Raw genomic sequence first — 15,781 nt, 5'->3', positions numbered from 1 at the left:
GTAACAAATTTCCATACAACCGGAATTGTCCGACAATGAACTGATGCCACCTCCTGATTCTATTCCCGTTCGACAATCATCTCAGCAAAGACAAAGACGTCGCAGACACGCTGTTGTACCGTTACAAATGACTCATCGTATTGCAATGACTCAAACAACGCAATAATTAGAGCAACTCGGTGAGAATCCATTTAATATAGGTTCGCTAAATGAAATGTGTCCTCACTGTGATGCTCTATTTTTTGTTGGTGAGAAGAAAAATCGCCAAAACGTCCGTTTTAGCTGTTGCAAGGACTGGGCCTACACTCTTCCGAATTTGAGTCAATGGCCAAGGACAATAAAAAATTTGTACTCAACTTCGGCAGAGTTTAGACAAGAAATTCATTCGATCAACAGTTTGTTTGCGATGGCTTCTTTTAAAACCAGTCAGCCTAGTGTTGATTTTCGAGGGGAACAAGGACATTGGTGCTTTAGTATTTGCGGACAAATTTATCATATGCTCGGTGGGATACCGAAGACTCAAGATCTTAGGAATCTCACTTTGAATCACTATTATTTTCTCGATAGTGAAGAGGCGCTCGAACATCGTAACGAATTTTTACAATCTAGAGTGTCTCCGGCTACTTTGAGAATAGTAGAAGAATCATTACCGGATCTGGTCTGTAGAGTATTCCATGCAAAATTACTAGAATTAATGGACGACCTAACGCAAAAACAAATATTTGGTGTCGTTAAAAACTACCACTAGGTCATCGAATTTCAAAAACGAGGCTTACCTCATGCCCACATAGTTTTAACTATGCAAACCGATGTCAAAGTGTTGGACGTCGAAACCGTCGATGCTATTGTACAAGCGTATATACCAGATAAAAATACGCAACGCATCTTATATGGCCTTGTCAGAGATTTCCATGCGCCTTGCGGACAATTAAATATGTTCGCCAAATACATGATGAATGGCAAATGTAAAAAATTTTATCCCAAACCCTATAGAACCCATACTTCCCTACACATGGGTGATAATAAGAGACCAGAATACAAACGTCCCGACGATGGTCGGACGATTTATGTAGATGCTAATCGTTGTCGGGTAACAAATAGACGAATTGTACCCTATAATGCTTATCTATTGAGCAAATATCAATGTCATATTAATATCGAAGTGGTAGGTTCCCTCTATACGATGAAATATCTACATAAATATATACAAAAAGGCTCAGACTCTATAACCCTGCACATCGGTGACGGTAATAATGATGGGAATACTCGAGCACATTCCCAGCCAACGACTGAATTGCAGCGAACTCCCATCGAAACTTTGGTTATCGATGAAATAAAAAATTATCAAGATTATAGATACGTTAGTACGATGGAAGCGATGTGGAGAATTCTCGAATTTAGAATGCACGATCGCTCCCATTCGGTGTTAGTGTTGCCTGTACACTTACCGGGCGATAGAACAATAATGTTTGAAGAATTAGGAGAAGCCAATAACATTGAAGCGCGTCTGAAATCACGCTCAAAGTTAGAAGCTTACTTTGAATTGAATTCGCACGACGTTGTCGCTCGTACTTACTTGTATCACGAAATTCCTCGAACATTACACCTGAAACAATAAAGAATGCAAATGGCAATCCAGGCATCAAGTAAGTAAGCAGATCGGCTTTATGATTGATATATCGTTGCTCCCGGGCCAAATGGAACTTTTTTTCCTCCGACTGCTCTTATCACGAACCAAAGGAGCGACAACGTACGATGATTTAAAAAAATTGATGATGACGGTACGACGACTGACACGTTTGAAGAAGTATGCCGTAGAAAAAATTATATTCGTCGAACCGACGAATTCGTACGAGATATGAGGGAAGCTGTTCTAAAGCAGCACCCACGTAAAATGCGTATGCTATTTGCACTCTATTGTTGTATCACAATCGATGAGGTTTTCACGGAATACAACGCCATTTGGCATCAATTCTGTGAATATATGATTGACGATTTCGTGAATCTGAAACGTTTCTCGTATCAAAGAGCGAAGGAAGAAGCTTTTAAAGAAATAAGCGAAATATTAAAAAGAAATAGACCACATTTATCTATGGCAGCGTTAGGTATACGTCCTATCCACGATAATAATAGAGGTGGTGCTGCTTTTAACCGTGTTCCCGACATTGATAATGATATTAACTGCGATCGTCATTATGATTATGGTGTAAATTACGATAACGATTTAACTATAGCTTTGCGTCATCGTCATCTTGATAATCAATCTCAAATCTCAATCAAACAATTTTCAGTACGATCCTATAGATCTCAACGTCGATCAAAAAAGGATCTTTCTGGAAATTGTAAAAGTAGTGGCGCAAATCGTTAACGTTCCTGTTCCTCCAGAGCTTATCGATAAAATGAACGACGTTGTTTTTGATGATGAAATTAACAATTCCATCAATAATGTCAATAATCGTTTATTTTACGTCGATGGACCTGGAGGAACGGGAAAAACGTTCTTGTATAATTGTCTTTTGAAAGCTATTCAACAGTATTTCAATAAAAAAACTATCGCTGTGGCATGGACTGGTATTGCTGCCAATTTATTGATCGGCGGTACTACAGTTCACAAAGCTTTCAAATTACCAATTAATATAACGAATGAAACCATGCCGGGATGGCCTTTGGAATCAGAACAAAGCCTGGCAATACTCAATGAAGTGGCTTTGATCGTTTGGGATGAATCTCCTATGACCCCTAAATTAGCTATTGAAGCTGTCGATAGATATTTAAAAGATCCATCTAAAAGTTTTTTACAGATGGGTGGCAAATGTTGTTTATTCGGTGGAGATTTTAGACAGACTTTACCGGTAATTATAGGGGGCCATAAGAAGGACATCGTGAATGCGTGTCTCAAACGGAGCGTACTTTGGTCTTCGTTTACTACTTTCCATCTCAGTATTAATATGAGAGCTAGACATTACGTTGAGAATTACGAAGAATTAGGTAATCGAACTTTCGCCGAATGGTTGTTGAATTTGGGAGACGGTACAATTCAATATGTCACTTTACATCCCAATTCGACAATTTCTGGCATTTTACCGGACGATCTTATCGAAATTCCTCATATGCTTCGTGTATCCAACATCGATCAATTGATTGATTTTGTTTATGGAAAATATTTTAGTTTGATAGAAAATGGCACAAGTGCTATTCTCTGTCCTACTAATGCCGCTGTTAATGACATTAATGAAATGATCTTTGATAGGATGTTGGAAAATGAGGTTAAAGTCTACTATAGCGTAGACGAATATAAAAGGGAAGAAGATGACGATTTTCACGTGACCACCTATCTTCTTAATTAGATCAATTGTGCTGCTTTACCCCCGCACGAATTGAAATTAAAAATCGGCGCTATTGTTATGCTTCTTCGTAATATTGATATCGAAGATGGACTATGTAACGGAACTAGGGTACGAATTATATCTTTGGGGGATCATATTATCGAGTGTGAAATTCGGACTGGGGCTAAAATCGGACGTAAGGTCCTATTGCCTCGAATAAGAATGATTTCTCGCGATACTATGCTCCCGAAAGATATAATTCGCACGCAATTTCCTGTTCGGCTTGCTTATGGTATTACCATAAATAAATCTCAGGGTCAATCATTGACGAAAGCCGTAGTCTATTTAATCGGCCCCTGTTTTACCCACGGTCAGTTGTATGTTGCATTTTCTCGTGTCGGCTCCGCTGATAATTGGAGAACGAAGGTAACCAACAAGGTTCGTTCAAGTTTCGTGGTAGACGATATTTTACTAGAAACGTTGTTTACTTCGAAATTCTAGATTCCTTGAATCGAAATGACAATCGTACCGATAATCGAATTGATGATGTGGCCGTCAAACTCATCATACAACTAATGATACTGACTAATTGTATCATAAAAGTTATCAAATATATAAAATACAGGAAACAAAGATATTAAAGTTGATGATAGTTTTTTTTATAATTGATAGAATATTTTTTAAATTTATTTTCAATTTCTTATTTGATTATTTTCTCTAATAACTTGGAATATTGATGGATAAAAATTGGAACATGTTGAAAAAAAGAAAATTTCCATTCATTATTTAACAAGTCAATATTTGTAATATTAATTTATAAAATTCCATTTTCAAAATTTCAACAAATATTAAGTAATTTTTCTAAATATTTCAAAAAATGATAAAAAGAGAAACTTTTTGAATGATTTTTAAATTGAATATAACTTTCATGTTATTATACAAAAAAAAATATTTCTCGTATATTTTCATCATTTTTAAAACAATATCATCAATATTGTTTTGACAGTTTATACAATCTTTTCTCAATAAACTGTCCGTTATTGTTCTTTTATAAGAACCGTATGTATGTATGTATGTATTGGATACTTCTAATTTAAATTCTTTTAAAGATGATCCATCAAATTGTCAACATTTATCTCTGCCCACATAAAAATTCAGATTATTTACAGTTTTAGAATAAAAATTAGTTTAAAAAATAAGTTTTCTGAAATCTCCGGCAACGAATACAATACAACGATTATTTTCCACATACTTTCAAACAAACCCATATTTTCAATATTTTGGCACAAAACCGAGAAATTATCGAAATATTGTTGTCATCTCTATGTATAAAATTGAATAAATTCGAAACTATGACAGTTATCGTGGTAATTATGGTATCAATCGATTAAGAGAACCTCAATCTCAGTCATCAGTTTCATTGCAATTCTACATTTCTAAACATTCGTGTATTATACAGGGTGAAAGTCGAGACAAATTTTTTTCTCAAAATACCTACATAAAAATTCATATTATCTACAGATCAACAGCTGAAACGTATTGACTAAGGAAAATCGTAAGAAAAACATAGGTACTATCATAGAAAAAATATACCTCTTTTCCTTGATTATGCAAGGCGAGTTATAGAGCTTTGAATTTGAGCTTTTGCAACGGAATTCGACATTTCAAAGGGTCCCTGTGGAATAAAAATGGAGAAAAAATCTTTTGACTCCGATTTCAACCAAAATTTGTACATGGGGGTTAAATGATATAGGGATTCCACAAGAGTTGTCAGTTTCCGGAAAAAAAAATTATGACAAGGGGAAATCCGTGAAAATCCATGAAAATTGAATTTTCGAAAAAACGATAATTCCGATCTGAAAACTAATATTTTTTCTGAAATCTCCGGCGACGAATACATGATATTTGCTCATTTTTCACATCATTTCAAATAAACCCATATATTCAATATTTTGGCATCCGATTGCTTGCAGGAATGCTCATTTGCGGGTGTAAGCTTCGTTCTTTGGAACGATCTACAAGAGACTAATGTTGTTACAGTTGATGTTGGACTTTTATAATCGTTGATAAGTAGACCCATTTTTTTAGCGTTTCAATAGATGTAAAATTAACGTGCTCTTTTCTCCTCGAAAATGTACAGGTATGAGATCTTGATTCAACACTCTTACGGTGATGTTGGTGATTTCGTTTGTGCAGATAGATCGGATTGTTCGGTCGTTCGTTGACTGAACAATGATGAACACTTTCTTACGATCATTCTTATTGTAGAAATAAATTTTCTCACCATCGATATTCGGTATAGAATGATACGAGTGAAACCCCAACAAACCAATAAAGTATTCTTTTTCGGGTTTCAATATTATCGGTGTGGGAGGTTTGAAGGAGAACTCATTTGATGTGGACGTTAAGTTCAACAACTGAGACATGACTGTTGTTTATGAGTGAAGTATATAAATTTAAATAATAATAAAATTCAGGAGAAAACTTTTATTTTTTCAAAAAATAATTACATGTATGACAGTTGCGTTGTGAGCTCACCGGACTATCGACATGCTTACGTTGATCTGGTCTATTGTAATGCACGAAGCAAGGCAAGCAAATTTGCAAGTTGAAATCTGATCGATATTCTTGTGGTAATTTGTGCCAATTGTCCAATAACTCCCAAGGTCTAACTCCTACCAAATACTTTAGAGGAATAGTTTTCAATTCAGCACTTGTAAAAGAGGACAATTGTCTTTCACCAACTAACCACGCCTCCAATGCTTCAGACATTATAGAGGAATTGCAAACACAAATGTCTACAATTAATTTGATTGTAATTTTGGTACTGCTCGTAACATCGTCGCTGTCCACTTTTCGGCAGAGAATCGCGCATGTACACTCCTCGGAAATATTTTATTTCTAATAATTTGGCAAACTTGATTAATTCATAGTCAAACACTGCTCTATTGGGTAGCTTCAATGGTAGTTTTTTTTCAAGAATAATCCATATCCACCTTTAGCGTTCTTCCGCAAATACAGTCCTTTACTTATAGACTCCATAGCTTTATTGTGTCGATGATCTTTTTCCAATTTCTTTTAGGGCATTTTTTGCATCGACCACAGTCTTCGCAATTCCCGCAGCACCACCCGATAACGCTCCTAAAGCTGAGAGTCCAGCAAAAAGAGGGATTAGATATCAACTCAAAAGTATGTAGATAACGAAATAGAATCAAATCGTGAATTTATACTGAGCAACATAAAAAAAATTAAAGATACATTTGATGTAATACATAGGAATTATGATTCAAGGTTTGCTACTCTCAATACAAACATTGTACAAATGGCAATAAAAAAATATGTTGATAATGTTGTTTCAAAGTCAAATACCACACAGATGCACCAATTCGCACAAACGTATCGTACAAAATGTCTAATCAGCTTCAGAGGCATGAAGAAATTCAACAAGAGCTTTTATGTTTTAGATACGGTACGGCGTTTGTATTCCCTTTTGATTGTAAAATTGAAAGCTGTAAACACTAAGCTTCTGATGGGAGTGTTTTATTGAATAATAATATGGAATATCAGTATCATCAGTTAAATGAACTTATCATAAAGAACAACGATAAAGTCGAATTTAAATTGGGCAGTAGAGATTATTTTTACATGGATCTTCTCGTACAATGTAATTTAGATAAATAATCAACCGCAAGCGGTGTAGACGCGAATAGATAAGCGGTGTAATTTAGAGGAATAATCAACTAACCGCCAACAAATAAGTCCCCAAGAAAATTTATTTTGTTATTCGAAATAGATATAACAAATGTTGTCAAGTTAATTGTTCACTATAAATAATGTCTGCAGATAGGATTCAACTTGTTAAGGAATTACATAAACCGATTCGACGCAATTATCCCTGTCGACGAACAATAATTAAAGGTCTTGATGACTTATGGCAGATGGATCTAGCTGGAATGAGATCTTATGCAAGACATAATAGAGGATTTAAAATGATTTTGGTAGTTATCGATTGTTTTTCGAAATTCGTGTGGTCCACTCAAGACGAAAACAGCCGAAGAAATAACTCGTGCATTTTCGAGTATTATCAGAGGCGGTAGAATGCCAAAAAATCTACAATCAGATCAAGGAACGGAATTTTACAATACTAAATTTAATCTCTAATGAAAAAACATAATATCAATCATTAAAGTACGTTTAGTACAAAGAAGCTGCAATTGCAGAAAGAGTTATTAGAACACTCAAAACGAAACTCTATAAACATTTCAGCTTAATTGGGAAATACAAATGGATCGATATTTTACCTCAAATCACAAAGAAATACAACAACACGAAACATAGTAAAATTGGATATAAACCGTCAAAGTAACGAAAAATAAGAAATTCAGTTATTTGAAAATCGCCGGACCTAGAAAGTTAAATGTAGGAGATATTGTGCGAATAAGTAAAGCGAAACAGGCTTTTGAAAAAGGTTACACCCCCAATTTTACAACGGAATTATTCAAAATTACGAAAGTGAAAATAACGAATCCTGTAACGTATTTAATAGAAGATATGAATAGATCACCTCTCAGAGGTTGTTTCTATGAAGAGGAATTACAAAAAACCAAAAATCCCAACATTTATCTCGTTGAAAAAGTATTGAAGAGGAATCGTAATAGAATTTACGTCAAATGGTTAGGTTTAGATAAAAAACATAACGGTTGGATATACACTGATGATGTGGTATAGAAAAGGCAACCAATCAGAGAAGTTCGGGAGCTAACATAAATTGAAAGGCATTAGTTTGAACAGTCAACAAGTGAGTGTAGTCAACATGAATCAAGATTCTGGGTATTATAGTGAAGATAGTGAAACTAGTGTTACATGTACGGATGAAGAACAACCAAATTACGATCGTGATTTGAATCAAATTCTACTATATTACGAAAATGCAATAAGACAAGAAAAACATTATTTATCACATAGAGTTTTCAATGTTGGTCGATTTATAGTTGGGTGTAGCCTTAGCCCTGCCAGAAATTTTGCACCTGTCATCATTTTATCAACATTTATCGGAGCTGTGGAACCTATCAAAATGTCCTTCAATACTTTCGAATGGGAACATGTCTTAGATGCACTGCGTATAAGTAAGGAGGAGTATTTCAATTCTCCAGATAACAAAAGTCCTATCGATTCTAATCTCTTGTACCAAGATTTTTGTCAAATGACTAAAGTCATTTATGATAATCAGAAATTTGTTGAAATTCGCCGACATGATGTAACTTTTGTTCTCGACGAAGAAGAAGAAGTTGTGGAAATTTTACGTCTTCAAGAGAATTTGCTTCTGTATCACCTTTCAATTTTAAATAAAGTGAACTTTTGTGATTTTTATTATAATATTGTTAATTTATTGAAGTCATTTATACCAAATCCAATGTGTGGCTTTTCCAATTGTATAGATTTAATGTATGTCGTTTGTGATATTTGTTCTGACAACAGTTTAATAGGGAGAGCACTTAGAGAGTATCTGTACTATTACAAAATCAAGCATCACCGCCATACGTCGCTGCTGCTGAAAAGACATTTAATATTTGGCAACAAAATTCCAAATTTACATTTAAACGAGTAACGATTCCCATGCCTTCGCCTGATATAACTATTACTTTTGTGTCTAAAAAACATCAATTTCGAGCTAATTGTCAAGGTAATCGATATTGTGCCTTCAATTTTGATGGTCCTGGTAAGGTGTTAGCTCATGCTTATTTTCCCTCCGGAGATGGATGCATAGAAACTCATCTTGATAGTCAGGAACGATGGAATTCCAATATCGATGGAATTGTACAAGACGACGAAAGTAGCTTCTTTATGGTATTAGCACACGAAATCGGCCACACCTTAGAAATTGGTCATAGTGACGTCCCAACTGCAATAATGTACCCGTGGTATCAGAGAAACATAACGATACTCAATGAAGATGATAAAATGGCGCTCGAATATTTTTATGGTCCCACACAAAAATTTATACATAATCCATGCAACGACAAATCAACGACGACGACAACGACTATGCAACCAACACTTCATTCAACGTCACATCCGGTGACCAATATTTGTGATATTAACTGTAGATTTTATGTTTCTTGCATCGACTCCATCATTCCCAAATTTCCGTCTTTACATTGATTTCAACAGATTTCTATGGAAATTTGATTTATTTGACATTCATATACCTTTACATTCTGGATACGTCACAGATTATCTTCCACAGAAGATTCAATTCGAACCAAAATCACACATTCTTGTTTGCATTTAATAAACTTACCGGCGCACATAGATCGTTTTTCAGGATTTAGGCGGCTAAAATTATTTTATGTGATATTTATATTACAAAATAGTTACATAAAAAGAATTCTGTATTTGGAATAACTTATCGAAATTATTTGTTGGTGGACGGTGGTACTTGTGATGTTTTATCAAAAAATATTTTATTCGAGATGGTAGTTGATTTCAAAGTGTTTTTTAGTATTATATTGAAAATACGTATGACATACTGACGGTTTTCCCCAAGGAGGGACAGGTGTCTACGTTTTAGTAATACTTTCAGGCATGTATCATTAAATAAAACAAAGTTTATTTTGTTCTAATAAGTAAGTAAATATATTATATTATTAAAAGGATCTTTACATTCGTTATACAATATTAAAGTTACATAAGCTAAATAGATAATCACTAAAAATAATCAATCATACATTGGAGACTTATTCATCTACATTTAAACTTTCGCCTCTTTCATCAATTTCCATTGGTCGGTTTGGCTCAGCAAGAATTAATAGCTGCATTGTCTAAGGCAAAAATAATTTTGAAGCGGTTTTTTTGTCTTTCTCATGGAACTAATAAATGGGTCGGATGTTAATAGTAACCTATGATAAATATCTAAGTTGCATTCTTCCCTCGAAAACTTGCGAGCAAAGTTTAGGCGATAAAACCTAAATTGTTTATTGCGGGCCTCAGCAGCTTCTTCCGAAAGTTGCCCTATCGGCAACAACGAATTTTCTATTATTGAAGCTCCATGAATTAAGACCTTATGCATCGTTGGAGTCATAGGATGCCAGCCATATAACTCAACATATAGTTTCGCAGTTTCCATGGCGTACTTATCATATTTTGCTACGTCAATCTTATGGCCGCTTGATATGGCTTCTAATATCACTTTTAATCTAATAATCAAGTCATAACTTTCTGCAGCCAATTCAGGGTTCTCGAAGAATCTTCTGCTGGTATTTCCATCGTTTGTGTTTCCGAAGTTACTTTTTGGCATATCGACTAAGAGACCTGTCTCCTCTCTAAATCTTTGCTGAATATCAAGTTTCTTCTGCTTTTCTAGATTTTTTTCTTCTTCGGTTCGTCTCTCGCGATATTTTTTCACGGGCAATTTATATGCTAAATGCAGCACACTTTCGAATATCCGGATTCTTGCATGTAATACGGAAAGGCCAAATTCAAGAGCTTCAGGGCATACATCATTTTTTTTTGTTAAATCGTTAAAATCTCCATATAGCTCCATATATATAACATTTGCTGGTGTCTGTAGCAGCATTGCAGACCTTTCCGTCAACCATAGTCATTTTAAAACTATGTTGAAAAAAAAATTCACTCCATTGAGGTCAACTTTCGTCAAGTTTAATGAGTTTACACTATTCTTTACATAATTGATTTCTTCTTTTGTGATGTCCGTAGATTCTTTTACGAATCTAAATCTTATTGGACGGCAATATCTAGGTGAAGATGGAGTTGGATTTTGCCACAAACAATTCGTAAAGGCACAAATGAGCTTATAAAAATATTAGCATCAGATTCATCTTCGTTTGAGAGTCTTTATTTAAACTGGGCTTGTTGAGAGCTGTCACAACCCCATTTGCAGATTAACAGTAACGAGTTCCTTTCAACGGCATCAAGGGTGAGTAAGACTTCTTCTAAGAAGAGGGATAATCTGGTTACAGTGTGATCCAACAAAGATTGTAGGTTTCCTTCTGCGCAGGTAGACGTCACTCGTAATGACTCCTTGGGTGGGTAGCAATCTTCTTTGGCCTTCAATAATAATTCATAATGTGGATAGAATCTTTTGTTCGTTGCTCGAATAATCTCGTACTGTCTTCTGGTCAAATCGGCTTCAACAAACATTGTCAGTGCTTGCAGAGGAGTAAGGGGCTCTATTTCTTTAGACTTTGAATGTCTGTTTTTACAATCACTGGCAGATGCAGAAGAATTTGTAATGTCTTTTAAAACAGTAGACGCATTTCTTTTTTCTTCTGTTTTTAAAATTACTTGTGCCGCGAGAACAATTACTTCTTCGTCGACTGATGCGCGGACTCCTTCAGTATTTGTTCTCTTTGTTCTTTCGCTAGATTCGGTAAAAGATTTGGTAGGTCGTCCTGGCCTTTGATTCGTGTCTACGGGGATCTCAAATGTTCCTTCCAACCAAGAATTATTGTCCGCCAAAAAGTTTTCAAGTATTCTATGCGCCCGAGACCACCTCTTTATCAAATCACATTTAAAATACGAAAACTTCTTTTTTATCATATTTTTATGTTCTTCTGTGTCCCCGTAACACACGAGTAAATAATTTTCTAAATCTTTAATTTTTTCATTTATCGATAATGAATGTTGCTCGTTCATTTTATCGAAGAGGTATTTACGAGTCAACATTTTCACCCCCGAGCAGCCAGGTGAACCTATAACAATAAAAAAATAATAACACAAAAACATAAAATCTGATATTTTCCTATTTTTGTCAAAAAAATTTCAAACTCGTTTATTTTTAAAACTAGCAGCTGATTTTAAGCAGTTTTCTTTATAAGTCTTTATACTATATAATGAAATCAAAAATGTAACTCGGAAAGGTGCGGAAGTAAAGTTTTTTTTTTCGATTGAAATTGAAAAATAAAGAAAAAACATTTCTAAAAAAGGGTATTATTGACGGCTCATTAAATCATTTATTGACAATATATTTAATACAATTTCATATTAATTTAATAAAGGCTTACCTGTATTATTCGTATCCATCAATTAAACAAGCAAATATGACACGACACATAAAATATTCACCGAAGAAAATGATTACGAAAAGGGCGTCAGAACTTTCATGTGCAGTAAGTGCGACAATCAAGTTTCGACTAGTAATGCAGTGCGCTGGCGCAGTCTAGGGATGTGGGTGGGGTTGGCTATTGTTCGTCAGGTAATCTACTATTCCAGGAAAAAAATTGTTTGTCATTAGTCGATTATTGGAATTTCGACTTATGTCCGCCTAATTCCTAGAAATCTACGTATGTGCGGCGATTGTTATACGACATCTTTCCCAGATTTGACTATATCGGAAATAAACAAAGTCATACCAACTAATTCGAAAGTCGATGTTATTTTTCAAACAAATAGTGGTCAAATTTTTGTGTTTCATGATCAAGCATATTACATCGAATTCAATGATGGATTTAAGAAAATTTTGAATAGAGCTCGAGTTAGCGATCGTTTTTTGGGGCTTCCGAAAAATCCTACCTGCATTCCGATATATCGATGAATACATTTACTTTTTCACTCAAGACACCTCCTACTACAAATTCAGCGAATATTCGAGAAGTGTTGTATCATCTGGACCATTTGATTGGAATCTTTTTGGCATACCATACCCCAACACCAGTCTGAAAGAACAGCTAAAAGCACTTCTTACTCGTGTACTATCTATTTATGAATAATTTTTTTTTTCTTTAGATTTGAAAGTGTATAATTTTGAGAAATAAAACAATCAAGTATTGAGCAGTCGTTTTATTTACATTATATAATATATATATAAATAGTAAGTTTGAAGTATACATTATTTATAGGTTTAGTCAATTTGCAGTATTACAGAATAAAAAAAAAATAAATTTTATACAAATTTAATTTATCGAATAAAAAAAAATTAAAAACTATCATAAATATCATATCATAAAACAACACTCGATTGAATTCATTTTGATACCACGAAAATTTCGAACCATATAATGTATCAAAATCTTCGGTAGCATGAACGCGATGATAATGATCTCTTATAACATGTAATTTGAAATTCATATTATTTTTGTCTAAAATGTATTCGAGTTGTCGAACACAACGTTGACATAGCACTAAATTTAAATTTTTCACATAATAGTAATGGAACCAAACACAATATCTTTTTAATTTATACAAATTATCCCAATTTGATTCATCAATTACACAATTACGCAAATTATTTGGTATATATTGCGAGTCTTTAATGTTTTCCAATCAATAAGTATGATTGTTAGTGACTCTGGAATTGTTAAATAAAAAGTTCCATCTGTGTTCGCTATATGTTAACATAACCTTATAAGTAAGCTTATGAGGTAATAAATTTTGATTTGTAAATTCTAAAATACTATTAACATTTTTACAAATTTCTTTAATGGAAATATCTTGAAGTGAAGGAACAAAAACCATTATCTGAAACAAACTAATTTCTATAATGACTCCACGGCAATGTATCAAATGATGAAGAAAGTAATTGACGTTTATCATCATTATAACTTAAACCAACTTCCTTTTGTTCTATGGAATAAATATTGTGAGCATAAGAACGAATAGACTGTTGAGTTATAATTTTATCGGTTTTTTCCTTTAAACATTTCACATAATCATCAAAGGTTATTTTGTTCTTTACGGTTGCAACTTTAACTCCTTTTGATTTTTTAATTACTCTGTTCCTCATTCGAAGAATTAATATATAATTTATATGCATACATTTTGGATCTTAATCCTACAAAATGACTTATGATTTTTCCGTTTCATTAAACCAGGAATTTTTTTATTGATATATTACTTCTACTAATAAATATTACTTCAGTTTTTCTCAATTCAATTGCCATTAGATCTACATCAAAAATGCTTCTACTTTGAAAACGTCGACTAGAAATCAAATTCTACCTAGCGGCCGCAAGTTAAACTATATACGTCCTCTAACGGACGAACGTTGAATTAAAAGCGCCCTCTTGTGGACAAACGCTGAACCTAGCCTATAAACTTACACTTTTTTATTTAACTACGTTATATCTCGGAGGATTCCTACTATCATAAAAACTTTTTCTAATCCAATTTTCACAATACATCTCTCTCGTCAAGTTTATATATCGAGCAGAATCTACTGTGATAATACATTTCTTCGTTATTACTACTATTTCATACAACTTTTTTTTTGGCCCAAAGGTGGGGTTGAAACTAACACCGTCCTCACAGCGGGCGGATGCAATGCTATGAGTTTGTGTGGGGCTCTCACCCACTAAACCACCCTCCTAAATCCTTGGGAGTGTCGTACGCCGGGAGGTCAACAAGTTGTCATTTCATCAGCGTACCTCCCCTATTGAGCTGTTTCTTAGCTTCACTCCTCTCGACCCGTCCGTCAAGACGGCACGAGAAGAGAGGAAGTTACTGAGCCACTCCACCAACTTCAAGGTCTTACAGCTCCCAGGAGTGGAACCTAACTTAACCTAATCTTTGTTTTTATAGTGTGGGTGGGAAAATCTTCTGGAGACCCATCAGAAGGTGTCCCAGGTGGGCACCACTTCACACAACCTTACCTAATATACATCTATTTCTTTATTTTTGGACAAGTACCTATATCGAGCGGAATCTAATTTCACAATACTTGTTTTTCATTATTATTCATTATTATTATTAATTTCATACAACTTTTATATAATACACCTCGTGCGGCTTCTACGTACAAAACACCTCCATTCAATTTTCACAATTCATCTTTTTCTACAAGTTCATATATAGAGGGGAATTTAATTTCATAATACTTGTTTTTCATTATTATTAATATTTTCATAACACTTTTATATAATACACCTCGGACGGCTTCTACATCCAAACATCTCCATTCAATTTTCACAATTCATCTTTTTCGTCAAGTTTATATATAGAGCGCAATCTAATTTCATAATTTCATAATACCTGTTTTTCATTATCATAACTATTTTCATATAACTTATATATATATATATATATATATATATATATATATATATATATATATATATGAATAAAGCGTGGCGCGAAAATTATATATTTTCAATAATAAGCGCAGCAAACACGCTAACGAAAAAGTAAATAACAATGTTTACACATGAATACAGATGATATATTATTATGTATAAATATAAAATATATGTAATATGAAAAAACATCATCATAATTCCTGGATATTGTTATTAAAACTTTTTCGATAATTGTTTTATTAAATATATGTATAAATATATATTATATATTATAAAACACAGTTCCCTGGTTGATCCTGCCAGTAGTCATATGCTTGTCTCAAAGATTAAGCCATGCATGTCTCAGTACAAGCCAAATTAAGGTGAAACTGCGAAAGGCTCATTAAATCAGTTATGGTTTCTTAGATCGTACCCACATTTACTTGG

Source organism: Diorhabda carinulata, chromosome 4, assembly GCF_026250575.1.
Source record: "Diorhabda carinulata isolate Delta chromosome 4, icDioCari1.1, whole genome shotgun sequence".
NCBI lineage: Eukaryota > Metazoa > Arthropoda > Insecta > Coleoptera > Chrysomelidae > Diorhabda > Diorhabda carinulata.
Note: the sequence above shows the minus strand (reverse complement) of the source record.